Source organism: Bos indicus x Bos taurus, chromosome 7 (genome assembly GCF_003369695.1).
Source record: "Bos indicus x Bos taurus breed Angus x Brahman F1 hybrid chromosome 7, Bos_hybrid_MaternalHap_v2.0, whole genome shotgun sequence".
NCBI classification, from domain to species: Eukaryota; Metazoa; Chordata; class Mammalia; order Artiodactyla; family Bovidae; genus Bos; species Bos indicus x Bos taurus.
The window spans coordinates 97,357,411-97,375,731 of NC_040082.1; the positions used below are offsets into that span (position 1 = coordinate 97,357,411).

Sequence of the window (18,321 nt, forward strand, 5' to 3'; positions counted from 1 at the left end):
GTTCATCCTGAGCCATAAAATGATTAACTTGAATCTTGTAGAAGGACAGATTACCATACAAATAGTTTCACTTACATAGATTAGGGTAACAATATCTGAGTATAGCATACTGGCTTGTCAAGTAGGTTCTGACCCATTAGGCAGGATTGACTTGAAGACAAGAGTTTGGGGTAAATGCATAGCACATTAGCATAGCTTAAGACAAACATTTCCATTAAAAATGCATTGGTTATCTCAAGGTTTGAGAATAGTTAACTTCAGGTGAAACCAGGTGTCATTATGGCAACACAGTATTTTAAGAGAAACCTTTTAAATGTGTATAAAAAAGGGGAAAAAATCGCTAGTTTGTTTCCTCCTGCCACTTAAGAGGGATAAAAATGTCTGACACTTGCAGGCTATTTCCTCCCTTTGGAGACCCCTGGCCTTCTTGCCTGTTACCCTCTCAGTAACACTTCCCACACTGCTTACACTTATAAGGTCCAACTCCAGTGTGAGTGATCAAGTGCGCGTGAAGGCTTGCAACAGCTCTAAAGGCTTTTCCACATTCCTTACATTCATAAGGTTTTTCCCCAGTATGAATTCTTTGATGTTTCCGAAAAGAACTGGGACAACTGAAGGCATTACCACATGTTTTTCATTGGTAGGGTTTTTCTCCATTGTGATTTCTTTTATGTATTTGGAAACTTGTGTTAGAACTGAGTCTTACCACATGACTAACATTCATAGGATTTCTCTCCTGTGTGAACTCTTGTGTTTTGAAGGAGGGGTAATATCTGGAGGTTCTACCACATTGTTTACAGTCATAAGGTTTCTTTCTGGTATGAGTCTTTTCCTGTATTCAGAGTGAACTGAGACAACTGAATGCTTTACTGCATTTTCTACATTCATAGAATTTTTCTCCTGTGTGAGTCCTCTTTTGTGTTCGGAAAGCTTGATAATATCTATAGGCTTTTCCACAATGTTGACATTCATAAGATTTCTCCCCAGTGTGGGTTCTTTCATGTATCTGAAGTGAAGCTGAAGAACTATAAGATTTCCCACAGCCTTTACACTTATAAGAGGCAAAGTTCTGAGCCATATGAAGGCTTTCCTACATTTCTTACATTTATAGGTTTTTTTCTCCACTGTAACTTATTTTAATGTTTTTCAAAACACTGCAGGTAACTAAAGGCTTTCCCACATACATTGCATTTATTCTCTCCATTTTCCTGATACTCATATGGCTTGTGTCCAATGTGACTTCTGGGGGACCTGTTATGGGAGGAATGATGCATGAGGTCTTTTCCACATACTTTGCGTCCTCGTGGTCTTACTCTGATAAGAGTTTTCTTGTTCGGATTGTGATTTGGAATAAGGTTGACGTTTTCTCCACAGGGACTATCCTCTTTACCTTCACAGATTCTCTCTGCCTTCTGACTTCTGCAAAAAAACAACAAGAAGGAAGTATTAATGATCTCTTTGTTAATGACTTCATATTTATTAAAAATGCTTCAGCTACACTTTTACAATTTATAGCAAAAGCATAGGTTTTTTCCTATCACGTGTGAATTGTTCGAAATTGAATATACCGAGTACTCTACAAGAGGACTCACCAAAATGGTGATATTTATATATAGGGCTTATTAATATTGTTTCCAAGTGAACTATTTTGCAAACACTGAACATTATATCATATATAAGAAAGTAATTTGGTGAAAATTTTTAGAAGCAATACATTTGAAGCATGGGTTACCTTGTTTCTTTTTAAAATCTGGTACAATAACATAATTCTCATGTGAAATACTGCTTTCTCCTGTGAATGCCACTCACCTTAGTTTTCTCCCCTGATTTCTGTACTGATCTTCAATGTCATGATCTTCCCATGTTGTTCCTAAAATACACATAAAAATTATTCCAAAGTATTAGAAGTTATAGAAAAATCAGTAGACTCTAGTTCTACAATAAGCTGTGACAATGCCTAATTTATTTACCAATGTCCTCCCTTTACACGTTCCACCTCTTAGAAAAATACTGATGGGCAGAAAACTTGTCCTTTGACAAGGTGAAGGTCAGTTGTCATCCTTACCTACTGAGGCCAGGTTCCTAAATGTTTCCCCCATCACATCTCTGTAGAGTTTCTTCTGTGAAAAATCCAGTAAGGCCCACTCTTCCAGGGTGAAGTTCACAGTCACATCCTCAAAGACCACTGAGTCCTAAAACATCCCAAATATGTGTACAATAGGATGAGTGAGACTGACAGCCCTGTACATCCATACTCTACTTATAGGAGGGTTACTTATGACTCTGTTATTTCCCATTTATTTTTTGACTTGTTCATCAGAAACTCTCTGTCCACGCTTGCTTCTTCATAAGTTTAACAGCATCTTAAACATGTGAAAACTACTTACATTGTTTTACTGTGATCACATTGCAAGTCTGTTTTATTTATTTTTGCCTACACTAAGGCGATGGCACCCCACTCCAGTACTCTTGTCTGGAAAATCCCATGGATGGAGGAGCTTGGAAGGCTGCAGACCATGGGGTCGCGAAGAGTCGGACACGACTGAGCGACTTCACTTTCACTTTTCCCTTTCATGCATTGGAGAAGGAAATGGCAACCCACTCCAGTGTTCTTGCCTGGAGAATCCCAGGGACGGGGGAGCCTGGTGGGCCGCCGTCTATGGGGTCACACAGAGTCGGACACAACTGAAGCGACTTAGCAGTAGCAGCAGCAAGTCTTCGTTGCTGTGTGGGCTTTTCTCTAGCTGTGGCAAGTGGGGGCTGCTCTCTAGTTGCAGTGCTCGGGCTTCTCACCGCTGTGGCTTCTCTTGTGGAGCCCCAGTTCTAGGGCCATGGGCTTCAGTAGTTGCTGCACACGGGCTCAGCAGTGGTGGCACATGGGCTTAGCTGCTCCGAGGCATGTGGGATCTTCCCGCATCAGAGATCAAACTTGTGTCTCCTGCTTTGGCAGCCGGATTCTTTACCGCTGAGCCACCAGGGAAGCCCCGCATTACAAATCTATTGCTATGTAGTGGCAGGGTCCACAGTATGTTGAGAAATGGCAGAAATGCTATACAAATGAAACAAATATTATCAATTCAAGATCACCCACTTCTTGAGAGAAAAACTCCTTCCTCTCCTTCTTTACTACCCACCATTTATACATTCCATGAGAGAGGCTCAAGTCTGCATGAGGGTAAAATGAATAAAAGCATAGCGTTCTATTCCCATCTCCAAATATGAGAGTTCAGGAGGCCTGTGGCATCCAACTTTTAACAAGATCCAGCTGGCCATTTTGTCCTAAAGTATTCCAAGCCCTTAGAAGTAATCAGATGCTGCCAACTTAGAATGAAAATAATCTTGCAGAAAAGCACAGCTTCTACTTTGTGTAATATTTATCACAAACCCAGTTCTTTCTTTTTCTCTCTGTTCAAGTTGACAGGTTAGAAAGTTATTTGTAACTTCAAGCTCAGACATGAGGAAGAAGGCATAAAAACTTAAGATTATAAACTCCCTATGTTTGTGTACATCAAGACTGTTTGCAGCCAATTTTTGGTACACACACACAGAGATAACAACATACCAAAAAAGTGTTTTCCTATAGAACCACAACAATCTCTCCTGGGGCCTGCTGACACTTTTTCAAAAGTCAGTGAGACTCCCCTGGTGGTCCAGTGGTTGAGAGTCTGTCTTCCAATGCAAGGGATGCGGGTTCAATCCCTGGTCAGGGAACTAGGATCCCACATGCTGCAAAGCAACTGGGCTCACACTGTAACTACTGAGCCTGTGTACTCCGGAGCCCAAACACCACAAGAGAGCCCATTCACGGCAACAAAGTGTCCCACATGACTCAACAAGGGCCTCTCATGCTGCATCTGAGACCCGATGCAGCCAAATTTTTTTTTAAGTTAAGAAGCTGAAGATTGCAAGGGAGCTTCTTCTAGTCCATAATGGTCAGATGGTGGATTTGTCTGTGATACATCATATAAAGGTGTCAGCAGTACTTTCCTCCAAAAGAACAAAAAATCATTTTCCATTCAGGAGGAAGTTGTTTCCTGAGTAGCCACTCTAGAGGCTGCCCTCCTACATACAGTTACATCCAAGCTCCCCTAGGGAGTAAAGAAGCATGACAGCTCAATCCCTGGGCTTCCCTGATGGCTCAGTGGTAAAGAATCCACCTGCAATGCAGGAGACATAGGAGACTTGGATTCAAACCCTGGGTCAGGAAAATCCCCTGGAGAAGGAAATGGCAACCCACTCCAGTATTCTTGCCTGGAAATCCCATGGACAGAGGAGCCTGGCAGGCTACAGTCCACCAGGTCACAAAGAGTTGGACACGACTGAGTGACTAAATGCAACACAGCAGCTAAATCCCTGAGCACAGGAATTCCTCAGCTGATGATATCACATGCTCCCAATAGACTATGAAAAGGTTTACTCCTCCAAAACAGGAATCTCCACATACTATGGAGTAACTAAGCCCGTGAGCCACAACTATGGAAGCCCATGCACCTAGATCCCATGCTCTGAAACGAGAGAAGCCACCACAGTGAGAAGCCTGTGCACTGCAATTAGAGAGCTGGTTCTCTGGTTCTCTGGCATGATTAATAAAACTGATAAATATCTTGTGATCATTACTAAGATAAGAGAGAGGACTTCTCAGGTGGTCCAGTAGGTTAAGAATCTGCCTGCCAATGCAAGGGACACAGGTTTGATCCCTGGTCTGGGAAGATTCCACATGCCACAGAGTAACTAAGCCCCTGCACCACAATTTCTGAAGCCTACGCACCCTTGAGCCTGTGCTCCACAACAAGAGAAGGCACTGCAATGAGAAGCCTGACCACTGCAACTAGACAGTAACCCCCATTTGCTACAACCACTTATGCAGCAATGTAGACCCGGTGCAGCCAAAAATAAATACATAAAATTTAAAAAAGAGAGACAGAAATTATAATGTAAGGCATCATGGGTAACCAGGAGGTATATGAGGTAGGTACTGAAGGCCCTGTGGTGTGCCTTTTGTAAGGCAAATTAAACAGTCTAGAGCCTTCTGTAGTAGGGGATTTCAGTTCAAGGTGGCCCAATTTGCAAGTAACAGCATATGCGCTCCAATAAACTTGTAAACAAAGGATTTGTTGCCTCCAAAACACCGAAGAAATCTAGACAGTGTTGTGTGTGCTGAGAGGGACTACTGCTATTTCTTCATGGTATCAGGAAGGAGGAAGCCTTCTGTTTATTTATTTTTTTAATGCATCCATTAAAGGATGTCCAATGGCACCCCACTCCAGTACTCTTGCCTAGAAAATCCCATGGATGGAGGAGCCTGATAGGCTGCAGTCCATGGGGTCACTGAGGGTCGGACACAACTGAGCGACTTCCCTTTCACTTTTCACTTTCATGCATTGGAGAAGGAAATGGCAACCCACACCAGTGTTCTTGCCTGGAGAATCCCAGGGACAGGGGAGCCTGGTGGGCTGCTGTCCATGGGGTCACACAGTTGGACACGACTGAAGCAACTTAGCAGCAGCAGCAGGCCTCATATGTTTGTCTGTTTGTTTTTCTGGAGGAAGGAGCCCATAAATATTACCTATGGTCAGAAACCTGTCTGATTATCTGGCACTGCTGGTTATAAGAAAATAAAAAATGTCAATATAAGTGAAGTTGCTTGAGGAAAGGCCTCATATGTTTGAAGCAATGCCCATCCACTTTTTTAAAACCCTCCTTTTTCAATATCGTATGTCCTAAATGTCAAATGAACTTCCTCAGAAGGGATGTCATTAATGGCACGGCACCCCTCTGCTCATGGCCCAAAGTGGATCCAGCACAGACCCTGCCCGCTGAGGCTGCGTGCTGTGGCAATGGTGCTGAGGTTCCCCCAGGGTAACCAAGTAAAGCTATCCATGTCCCTTCAGAGGAGAAGGCCAAATGCAGATGAGGGGCTGCTGAAATAGACACTGAACAGAACAGACTTAGCCAAATCTGTGAAAGCAGAATGTTCAGCAGCTGTTGAGTGGATGGAGTCAGTCATTTCCACAACGTTGGAGACTGGGAATAAGGGGTTTACTTGGTAGGACAACAGCCTCAAGACCATGGCATTCCGCTGTGAGGTGTCTGTAATTCTTTCTAGGCTTAAGAACAGGTCAAATGAGGCTGTTCAAAGTAGAAGCACTGGGGATAATTGCAAATTTATATAATCCCAAAATTAAAGGTTTCTAACAACAGTTTTCAATCCTCAAAGGCCCTTTTTAACTTGTACTGGACCATACCACTAATTTAACTAAGGCATAAGGACCATGGAATTTCATTTTGTGAAGGCAATTTGGAAGTAGCAAGAACTTAATTTGTATGATTTACTGGTTCAGAGCTTTCCTGCTCACTACTGGATATTTTACAACAATGGGCGCTGTGATCATAAGGACAGGCAGAGTTCTAAAGTATACCAATATGTCCTCTATATTATATTCAGCAATTCCTCTAAGATCATGCAGTATAAATTTAAATAGAGCAAATACAAGACTTTGCAGTGAGTAACTGTAGGAAGGTTTGTAAATTCTTTCATTATGGAAGACAGTAACACCGATTCTAAACCTAAGTTGTCGGGACTTGCCTGGTGGTCCAGTGGTTAAGACTGCGATCCCAATGCAGGGGTATGGGTTTGAGCCCTGGTTGGGGAACTAAGATCCTGCAGGCTGCAGCTAAAAAACATAATAAAACCAACCAAAGGAAACAAACAAAAAAAACCCCTACATTCTGAGGTCCAAAAGGCAAGGACTGTCTTTTTTATCTGTTTAGCTATGTAAATTCTTACTTAAAAAAAAAGAAATCTGTTTGGCTATGCAGGGTCTTTGTTGTGGCATTCAGGATCTAGTTCTCTGACCAGGGGTCAAACCCAGCCCACCCCTCCCCAATACACACACACACACACACACACACACATTGGGAGCGCAGTCTTAACCACTGTGCCACCAGGGAAACTCCTGTAAATTCTTTTAGTGCGTTTTGTATTTCCAATTGGAAAATTCTGGACCTTTTCCAGTATCTTTTTCCTTTTGTTCCTTCTCTCCTGTTCTTCCCTAGATTACAATTTAACACACTATTGACTGGAGAAGTATTAATGCCACAAGTGTTAGTTTCTGTAAGAATACCCTAGTCAATAATGTGTTGTGCTGTGTGTGCCCTGTACTTAGTTGCTCAGTAGTGTCTGACGCTTTTCGACCCAATGGACTACAGCCTGCTGGGCTCGCCTGTCCATGGGGATTCTCCAAGCAAGAATACTAGAGTGGGTTCCCATGCCCTCCTCCAGGGGATCTTCCCAACCCAGGAATCAAACCCAGGTCTCCCGCATTGCAGGCAGATTCTTTACCAGCTGAGGTACCAGGGAAGCCCCAATAATGTGTTAAGTCACAAGATATACTTAGAAAAGAGCGTGTCCTCTCTACCCTGGCATTCATAAATGTTTGCTTCCAGAGAGGTGCACACTAGTGTCACTGGGATCAGAGACCTCCTCCACGATAACTGGTTATTTTATAGAATTTAAGCACCCCAGGCTTAAACAGGTTTGAACTAATGCCTTTGCTGTGTATGTGTTTTGTCCCCCTAACTCAGAGGGTCAGGAGCTTTGTTGCAGTAGAGGCAGGGGCAGCAGCAGAGACACCTAAATGTCCTAGTGAAGGGCTTTCCCAGTGGCTCACAGATAAAGAATCTGCCTGCAAAGCAGGAGTCACGGCAGATGCAGGTACGATTCAGGAAATGGCAACCCACTCCAGTATTCTTGTCTGGAGAATCTCATGGACAGAGGAGCCTAGCGGGGTACAGTCCATGAGGTCACAAAGAATCGGACAGGAGAGTGACTGTGACTGACTTGACTGAGCCCTCTGCTATTAGGCGTGGGCTCAGCCTGCCACCTAGTGGCCGCTTTTTCCGAATGCTTTTTCTCTGAAATAACTGTTCTTCAAGCAGTGACCATCTGAAGGGCTCACCTCCTTCACAGGGTGTAATCAGGCTTTTCTTCTCCTAAGAGCAGGCAATCCCAGCCTCAATTACATTTTTACTTAAAGACACAGGCAGGTTCCAGCCAACACATCGACTGAGCACTATTTTAACAAAGACCTAATTCCCATACTCCTACTCAGAAAAGATAAGGAATTTCCAAAACTTCCAACTCGGTGTCCTCTGTATATAGAACTCAGGCTTGGTGGGGTCAACCATGCTACACAGGGGCAGCCAGCACAGGGCATAGGAAAAGCTCCCCAGCAAACAGCAGCTCACAAAGCAAGAGCCTCCAGGCTTTCTTATCAGCCTGTCCGGGTAAGAAAGAAAGTGAAGTCGCTCAGTCGTGTCCGACTCTTTGTGACCCCATGGACTGTAGCCTATCAGGCTCCTCCGTCCATGGGATTTTCCAGGCAAGAGTGCTGGAGTGGATTACCACTTCCTTCTCCAGGGGATCTTCCCGACCCAGGAATCAAACCCGGGTCTCCCGCATTGCAGGCAGACGCTTTACCGTCTGAGCCAGCAGGGAAGCCACTAGGATAAAAGGGAGGGATGAGGCTTAACTTTTAGCACTAGAAAGAAAGAAAGTGAAGTCACTCAGTCGTGTCCGACTCTTTGTGACCCCATGGACTGTAGCCTACCAGGCTCCTCCATCCATTTGATTTTCCAGGCAAGAATACTAGGCAAACATCAAATATGTGAACCCCTGACAGCTCATTATGAGAACAAACCCAGTAAGCATTCGCATTGGTTTGTTTTTATACAAGGAAACACTAACAAAATGAAATCAGGAAGTAATCAAAACTGCTTATTTCAAAGGGTTATTCACTCAGTTGTCTCCAACTCTTTGCGACCCCGTGGACTGTAGCCCATCAGGATCCTCTGTCCATGGAATTCTCCAGGTAAGAATACTGGAGTGGGTTGCCATTTCTTACTCCAGGGTGGCTGAAATACGAGCAAAATAGAGCAGGATATGTAGGTTAGTTTCCTATCTTCAGTTCAGTTCAGTTCAGTCACTGAGTTGTGTCCGACTCTTTGCATCCTCATGGACTGCAGCATGCCAGGCCTCCCTGTCCATCACGAACTCCTGGAGTTTACTTATTGCATTGAGTCGGTGATGCCATCCAACCATATCATCCTCTGTCATCCCCTTCTCCTCCCGCCTTCAATCTTTCCCAGCATCAGGCTCTTTTCCAATGAGTCAGTTCTTCGCATCAGGTAGCCAAAGTACTGGAGTTTCAGTTTCAGCATCAGTCCTTCCAATGAATAATCAGGACTGATTTCCTCTAGGATGGACTGGTTGAATCTCCTTGCAGCCCAAGGGACTCTCAAGAGTCTTCTCCAACACCACAAGTTTCCTATATTAGGAATTTTTTTAAAAATTGGTTTTTGATTCAACCTTCCCATGCATTACTTAGTGAAAATAAGAAGAGAAACTTACATATGCTGTATTTTTCTACAATTAATCATTATTTTTAATTAGCTTTTGCTTTTTATTTTAATTTTTTTAATATTTATTTATTTGGCTGCACTGTGTCTTAGTCATGCATGTACGATCTAGTTCCCTGACCTGGGCTCGAACCCAGGCCCCCTACATTGGGAACTCAAAGTCTTAGCCCCTGGATTACTAAGGAAGTCCCTAGTTTTTGCTTTTTGAAATTAAACTTTTCTACATAGGAAATCACTTCAAGATTTAATCCTTTAAATATTTAACAGATATAAAACCACAGACCATAAAAAATTTTACAAATTCCTTTCTAACAAAAACAACAAGGGGAAAACAAACAAACAAAAAAAGGCTTCTATCAACTGCCCCCAACTTATGATGCTTTAACTTATAATTTTTCAACTTTACAATGGTATGAAAGCAATATGAATTAAGTAGAAATCATACTTTGAAGTTTGAATTTTGATCTTTTCCCAGGACAGCGATATGTTTTATGACGTGCACTCAGTTGCTCAGTTGTGTCTGACACTCTGCATGACGTGTATAGCCTGCCAGGCTCCTCTGTCCATAGGATTTCCCAGGCAAGAATATTGCAGTGGGTTTCCTCCTCCGGGGGGTATTTCAAGCCAGGGATCGAACCCGAATCTCCTGCATTGGCAGGTGGATTCTTTACTAGTGTGAAAAGTTGTTGTTGAACCACACAAAGACGCTGGGATTCTTGGCCTCCGGAGGAGAGGAATTCAGTCCGGGGCCAGAGACAAGGCTTGATCACTCAGAGCTTTTGTGTAATAAAGTTTTATTAAAGTATAAAGGAGATAGAGAAAGCTTCTGACATAGGCATCAGAAGGGGGCAGAAACAGTATCCCCTTGCCTAGTGTTAGCCATGGAGTTATATACTCTCTAATTAGTCATTACAGTGAATCAAAAGAATGTCTGGAGGTTGTAAAGACCTCACTAGACCTACTCCCTTAATTTACACCTTAAGATAACAGGATTAGCCAGAAGGTTTTTTCTAGAGACTGTCTTCAAGCAGGATACATTATTGTTATATAATCCTAAGGAATGTAGAGGGACAAAAAAGTTTGTCCTTTCTTCCTCCTTGAGAATTCCAGACCCCTCTCTCCTTGGGGACCCTTAGACTTCTTATCAACCTGCCTAGGAAATGACTCTCTCATTCCCCCCTTTTCTTTTAGGAGAATTATGTTGCTAGGGGAAAGGGGTGTCGTTTTCTTTCCATAACTGCTTCCAAGCTGATAAGGGGCATTGTCCCTAAATGGGCAAGGCAATATATTCTCCTAACCCTCATATTGAGGGTCTCTGATCCAGAGGCCCCAAGTAATATTTGGAAGAGGCTGTGGCACTCATAGGAGCTTGGACAACCATTTGTAACTTAAAAGCCTTTATGCGACTAGAAACAAATCCAATTACACAGTTACAGATGCAAGGCAAAATAGTCAATAAAACAAGTTAAAATCAAAATTAAAAATCATGTCCATAGTTACATCAGTCCATCTTAGGATTGTTAGATGTCATCAGTTTAAGAAGAGGAATCACATGCGATTGTCATTGAAGGTATTTGCAGACTTGGAGAAAGTGTTTTCCTTGAAGTGGAGATGTCCACCACAGGAAGCCTTCCACTGATGATGAGGGGAGCACTCCACAGACCCAGCAGTTAGACTGATTGTGGAATGCAGCATAGGAGTGAGCCCAGGACAGGAAGGCATTGTCTTGAGGATCAAATGGCAGACTCAGGATTTTTGGAGTCAGCAGAAGTAGGCTCACACAGATTATCAGGCCCATCTGAAAAGTATAAAGTCAGAGCATAGAAAGTAAAGATATAAAATGAAGTCACTTAGTTCTGGTCAGGGTGCCACCTCTTAACTCGAGTGTGATGTACCCACGAATCAATTCCTGGCACTTTGACAGCTGTGGGAGAAGAAAGAATAACCTGGTAAGGGCCTTCCCAGAGGGGCTCAAGGGATGGGCCCTCAGACCCCAATGTTTTTATGAGGACCTTGGTTCCTGGCTCAAATAGGGGCTTGCTTGACTCAGAGGCTGGGTCAGGAGTCATCTCCCGGAGTTCTGTTAATGTCTGTTGAAAAGCTGAGAGCTAAATTACATAACTAGTTAATTCCAAGGCTTCAGGGTCTATAACAATGTCTGTGCATAAGAAAAGCCTTCCATAAATACATTCAAAGGGGGACAGTCCCTCCTTTTCGGGGAAGTTCGAGCCCTCATCAAAGCTATGGGTAGGACTATAACCCAGTTGTCCTGCATCTCTTGGGTTAATTTGAGCAGATGTCTTTTGATAATGTCATTAGCTTTTTCAACCTTCCCTGAGGATTGGGGTCTCCAGGAACAGTGTAAGTGATATTCTATTCCTAGAGCCTTAGACACCCCCTGAGTTACAGAAGCTTTAAAGGCGGAGCCATTGTCACTCTGAAGGCTCCATGGCAGCCCAAACCTGGGGGTAATTTCATGGATTAAAATCTTTATAACCCCCTTAGCCTGTTCACTACGACAGGGAAAAGCCTCAATCCATCCAGTAAGAGTGTCCACCCAAACTTGTAAGCAAGAATATCCATTAGCTTTCGGCATATGAGTAATATCAATTTCCCAGTCCTCTCCAGGATACTTCCCACTTCGTTGTAATCCAGACTTTGCTAGCTTTTCAGTCTTTGGGTTATTTTTCTGACAAACCTCACACCTTTTGATAATGTTCTTTAAGGTTTTCATTACATTTTTACCTTCAAACAAATGAGAAGCCATCTGGTAAGTACTCGCTGCACCCAAATGAAAACTCTGGTGTAAACCCTTAAGAATTTTTTATTGAGCATTTTCAGGCATTATTAATCGTCCATTCTCGGACTGTAACCATCCTGATTACTGATAAAGTAATCTTTGCTCCTCTTTTCTCATATCTTTCTAATTCTTCCTCAGTATATTGGCTTGACAGTCAGCCAGCTGACTACTTCAGCTACTTTACTCCCATCTCTGTTGTGTCCTTTGCAATGCATAACAGCTACTTCTTTAGGACAATATATAGCAGTTAAAAGTCTCTCGATCTCTCTGAAATGCTTAATAGGTTCTCCTGTTGCTGTTTTAAACTGTCTTTCTTTCCATATTGCAGCATGAGCATGTAAAGTCAAATAAGCATACTTAGAATCAGTGTAGATATTTACCCGCTGCCCTTTGCTTAACTCTAGAGCTCGGGTCAGAGCCACAAGCTCCGCTAACTGAGTGCTGGTTCCCTGGGGGAGAGGTTTTGCTTCTAAAACCTGTTCAGCAGTCACCACGATGTAACCTGCTTTACGCTCTCCATCCCAAACAAAGAACTGCCATCTGTAAATATTTCCATGTCAGGATTGTCTAATGGGGTATCCATTAGATCTTCCTGAGCTGCATAGTTTAAAGTTAGGAATTGGGAACAATCGTGATCAGGTGTTTCATTTTCCTTCTCAGGAAGGAAAGTGGCAGGATTTAAATTTCCACAAACTTTAAGCTTAGTTAGTGGTCCTTCTAACAACAGTGACTGATATTTAAGATGCCTACTGTCTGTCATCCAAATATTAACCTTAGAATTTAAGATTCCACTCACATCATGAGAAGTCAGTACAGTAAGATTTTGTCCATTAATTATTTTTAAAGCTTCAGGTGTTAATAAAGCCGCTGCCCCAATTACTCTTAGGCAGTGGGGCCACTCGCATGAAATTACGTCTAATTCTCTGCTTAGATAAGCAATAGGTTGCTAGCGAGGCCCTCGGGGTTGTGTCAAAACTCCCAAGGCCACACCTTTTCTTTCAGACATTCCAAGTAATGTCTCTGCAAATAAAAGAAGAATGAGATATGACTGCTGCTGCTGCTGCTGCTGCTGCTGCTAAGTCACTTGAGTCGTGTCCGACTCTGTGTGACCCCATAGACGGCAGCTCACCAGGCTCCCCCGTCCCTGGGATTCTCCAGGCAAGAACACTGGAGTGGGTTGCCATTTCCTTCTCCAATGCATGAAAGTGAAAAGTGAAAGTGAAGTCGCTCAGTCGTGTCTGACTCTTAGCGACCCCATGGACTGCAGCCTACCAGGCTCCTCTGTCCATGGGATTTTCCAGGCAAGAGTACTGGAGTGGGGTGCCATTGCCTTCTCCGGAGATATGACTAGATACTTACTATTATGGCTCAAATCAAATCATCAAGAACAAACCCCGAACAGTAGAGAAAATGTGCAGTAACAGGAACCCTCACTCACTATTGGTGGAAATGTAAAATGATATACCTAGTTTCAGCCATGAAATTAAAAGATGCTTACTCCTTGGAAGAAAAGTTATGACCAACCTAGACAGCATATTAAAAAGCAGAGACATTACTTTGCCAACAAAGGTCTGTCTAGTCAAGGCTATGGTTTTTCCAGTGGTCATGTATGGATGTGAGAGTTGGACTATAAAGAAAGCTGAGCACCGAAGAATTGATGCTTTTGAACTGTGGTGTTGGAGAAGACTCTTGAGAGTCCCTTGGACTGCAAGGAGATCCAATTAGTCCATCCTAAAGGAGATCAGTCCTGGGTGTTTGTTGGAGGGACTGATGTTGAAGCTGAAACTTCAATACTTTGGCCACCTGATTCGAAAAGCTGACTCATTTGAAAAGACCCTGATTAGGAAAGATTGAAGGTGGGAGGAGAAGAGGATGACAGAGGATGAGAAGGTTGGATGGCATCACCAACTCAATGGACATGAGTTTGAGTAAACTCTGGGAGTTGGGATGGACAGGGAGGCCTGGCATGCTGCAGTCCATGGGGTTGCAAAGAGTTGGACATGACTGAGTGACTGAACTGATGCCTAGTTTGGAAAACAGGCAGTTCCTTAAAACTAAACCCATTCTTTCCACCCACTCCAGCATGTCCCTTTCTATTTCCCCAAATGAGCTGAAACTTAGGTTCATAAAAGACCTAATTATGAATTTTTATAAGAGTTTTATTCATGATTGCCAAGCCTTACAAGTAACCAAGATATCCTCCAATAAACAATAGAGAAAAGAATCATGAGAACATCCACTCAATGAAATATTGTTCAGTGATAAAAGGATATGATGTATCAAGCTAAAAAGACATGGAGAAACCTTAAAATAAGATTGCTAAGTGATTGTATCTTTCTGGAAATGACAACACTATGAGAAAGTGAAAGATCTTCGGTTGCCAATGATTTGGGGTGGGAGGGAGAAAATAAGAGGTGGAGCACAAGGGATTTTTAGAAGAGCGAAAGTACAAGATACAGAAATGAAAGATATGTTATTTCCTAACATCAAAGCCCAGACCGTTTATTGGGTGGGTCAAAAGTTCATCTGGATTTTTGGTGACATCTTATGGAAAAACCCAAAGGAACTTTTTGGCCAACCCCATAACACACAGAATCAAAGCAATTTTACATGTAGATTTTAATGCATCAATATTAGCTCATTGAATGTAACAAACATACCACAGTCATACAAATTACTAAAAATAGGGCAAACTATCCAGAGGCACAGGGGTTATGTGGGAATTCTGTTTAATTTCTCATCAAGTTTTCTGTAAACGTAAAACTGCCATAAATAAGTCTATTAGAAAAAAAAAGATAAAGACAGATGCACTAATATTCATCTCAGATGATGATTGATAACTGGAAAAGGTCATCTTTCATTCAACTGATTTAAATTTATTTCAATGAGCCATTATGGTGCTCTTATGAGGCCTGAACCCTGAGACTTGGAAGAGAGGTTAAAACTCTACTGAATGCCGTGTTCCACCAGATGTCCTGAGAAGTGAAATGAGTGCCTTGGTTACTATCAGCAGTACCTGGGCCTCTGATGTGGATAAGAGTGTCCTGGCGAGGCCTCAGTATATATACAGACAAGTGTTACCTTGATGTACATCATGGGTATCTGGTAGGGAAGAAATTCCCAGAATTCTTGAAAGGTTGTTGTTGAATCACGCGAATACACCGGGATTCTTGGCCCCCGGAGGAGAAGAATTCAATCCGGGGCCAGAGACGAGGCTTGATCGCTCAGAGCTTTTGTGTAATAAAGTTTTATTAAAGTATAAAGGAGATAGAGAAAGCTTCTGACATAGGCATCAGAAGGGGGCAGAAAGAGTACCCCCCTGCTAGTCTTCAGCTGGATGTTATATAGTCACCAGCAGTCTGTTAATGAAAGAAAGGAATGTCTTAAAATTTAGAATGGCACCAGGCCCCTCACCCATAAGATGCATTTTGGGATAATCTTGGCCCCAAATGGTTTATCCTGGGCCATAAAATGATTAACTTGAATCTTGAAGAAGGGCAGACCACCATACAAATAGTTTCATTTACATAGATTAGGGGAACAATATCTAAGTATAACATACTGGTTTGTCAAGTAGGTTCTGGGCCAAGAGGCGGAACCGACTTGGAGACAGAGTTTGGGGTAAAGGCATAGTACATTAGCATAGCTTAAGACAAACATTTCCATAAGAAAAAGGCATTGGTTATCTCTAGGCTCAAGAATAGCTAACTTCAGGTGAAACCAGGTGTCATTATGGCAACACAGTATTTTAAGAGAAACCTCCCTTTAAATTTGTATAAAGAAGGAAAAAATATTGCTAGTTTGTTTCCTCCTGCCGCTTAAGAGAGATAAAAATGTCTGACACTTGTAGGCTATTTTCTCCATTTGGAGACCCCTGGCCTTCTTGCCTGTTACCCTCTCATTTTCATCGACTCCAGTCCCCAGGTCCTGGTCTACAAAGACTGTGAAAAGTTTGTCCTTTCTTCCTCCTTGAGAATTCCAGACCCCTCTCTCCTTGGGGACCCCTAGATTTCCTATCAACCTGCCTAGGAAATGACTCTCTCATTCTTTTATCATCAACTCTTAGACGATCGATTGCCCATGGGTTTATACACACATGCTGTCCAAGCCAACTGCTGGTCAGGGCTAAGACGACAAGCTGATGTTGGGTCTGTTGTGAACCCTTGAGTCCCCTCCTTCAGCAGAATGTCCCAACTAAGGCGTGAAGAGCTGGATCACATATGAATGTGGAGATAATCATTCTGAAGTCTATGAACTCTCCTTGCTCTTCACTCAGGGAATCCTAAGGAGCCCACAGGGAGCTTAGGGGTCTGGGAAGGGGTGACCTCCTTCGTCACCTGGCACCTGGCTAGGGACCTAGGAGAGGGGAGGCCCCCTCCTCCTGCAAGTAGGTTATGGTGGGGGTCCCACAATCAGCTGTATCTTGTCTCAGGGGGTTCTCCACAGCTGCGCTGAGCTCTTGGAGTGCTGCTTACAGGCTCCAATTCATAACAGGAATCTGAATGAGGGAGTCCTATGTTCAGGGCTATCTGTTTTCAGCACAGCTCTGTCAGGAGGCATAATTGCAGCTCGAGTGGCATACAGTACAGGGCCTGACGGGGGAAAATCCAGAGGCAGGAGCGGAGGTCCCTGAAGCCTCTACTGTGACTCAGGATCTGATGGCACTGAGGGGAGTGCCTGTCATCAGCCTGGGCTTTCGTGAGTTTGTTTTGTACTTTTCTAAGGGATATAAGTAAGGGATATTCCGTAAGATGGTATGGAAAAGCCCAAATGAACGTTTTGGCCAACCCAGTATATTTTTTCCCCCATCCTGTTGAACTGAGTGCCTACCATGTGCCTCCCACTGTGTCAGGCACAACAGTGATTCAACTCAACTGTTCTTTGTGATGAGGTTTATTTATTTATTTTTTAGATGACTCCCTCATTCCCACAGTCATTAGCATCCAAGGAATGGATGTGAGGTGCTCTGCCACATTCCCAACGGGAGATGGCCATCTCCCCCCTGGCCAATGGGAAAGCCATTCTTGGACTCAACTGGTACGATTTTGCCGCTGTCAGGAAGCCTCCAACTTGGGATGCCATTCCTGAAGAGTTAAGTGGGAGATGCCCTGGCATCCTGCCCTACATTTTTTTCTACAGCCCCGGCTTTCCTTGTTCCAACCTGCTCCTTCACAGTGGAAGGGGAAACAGGGAGTTCTGGCCAGGACTCCTGTAGCCCCCAACACAGTGGGAGCTCCCTCCTCTCAAGGGCTGAAGCTAAGTGTCACTGATAGCATGCTACTTATGATGGGGGATGTCCTTCTCCCCAAAGACCTCTCCATCCGACCCCATCCTGAGAAGTGGTCTCCCTGAGTGCAGTATAACAGCCCTTTCCCCAGTCACAGGGGGCCTGGGAAGCCCGAGGGACAAAGGGATCCATCCACACCTGCTGCTCTTTGGGGCTGTGACGTCATCTGACCTGGTTCTCTCCAATGGGCCGCCCCCCTGTCAGCGAGCTCCACTTGCTCCGAGCACCCCCTCCTGGGGAAGAAAGTGAGACGGGGTGAAGATTCTCCCCAAGGCTGTTAAGCCTTAAATCACAAATGCTCTGATCAGTAGAGGTTCTCTACCTCTGCTTAAAACAATTTGAATTAGGAGAAACCGCTTCCAAGTAAACAATTATATTGAAATGATTGATGGGTGCCACAGGAATGCTTAAATGGCAGCTAAAAAAAGAAAAGAAAAAAAAAATTAAAACAATCCACAAAGAACTCCTAAGTAGGCACTTGCTACAAACTTCAAACTTACAAATACATTGGTGGTGTTAGGTAGTCAAAATAGGAAAAAGGAGTCCAGAATGGAGGTGGCTAAAAGACAAGGAAGGGAAAAGCCCACTAAAATAGAACAAAGGAAGGTCGGAAGACCGGAGAGAGAACCTCAGGTAAAACAAATAGCCCTCCATGCTAGACCAATTTACATAGGGCAGGCTCAGGGGGAGGAGAAAAAAACATATAAAAAGGGGAGCCAAAATTGGGTTGGGGGGCCTCTCTTCTCTTTGGGTCTTTTGGGTTGGCATGCCCTCACAACTGGAGGATGTATTTTCCTTTACTTTCTAAACAAAACTG

The 18,321-nt window shown here is 43.4% G+C and overlaps 1 pseudogene; it reads right to left on the reverse strand.

Moving 5' to 3' along the window:
- Positions 1–377: 377 nt before the first annotated feature.
- LOC113895974 lies at positions 378–2,052 on the reverse strand (annotated as a pseudogene).
- Positions 2,053–18,321: the final 16,269 nt, after the last annotated feature.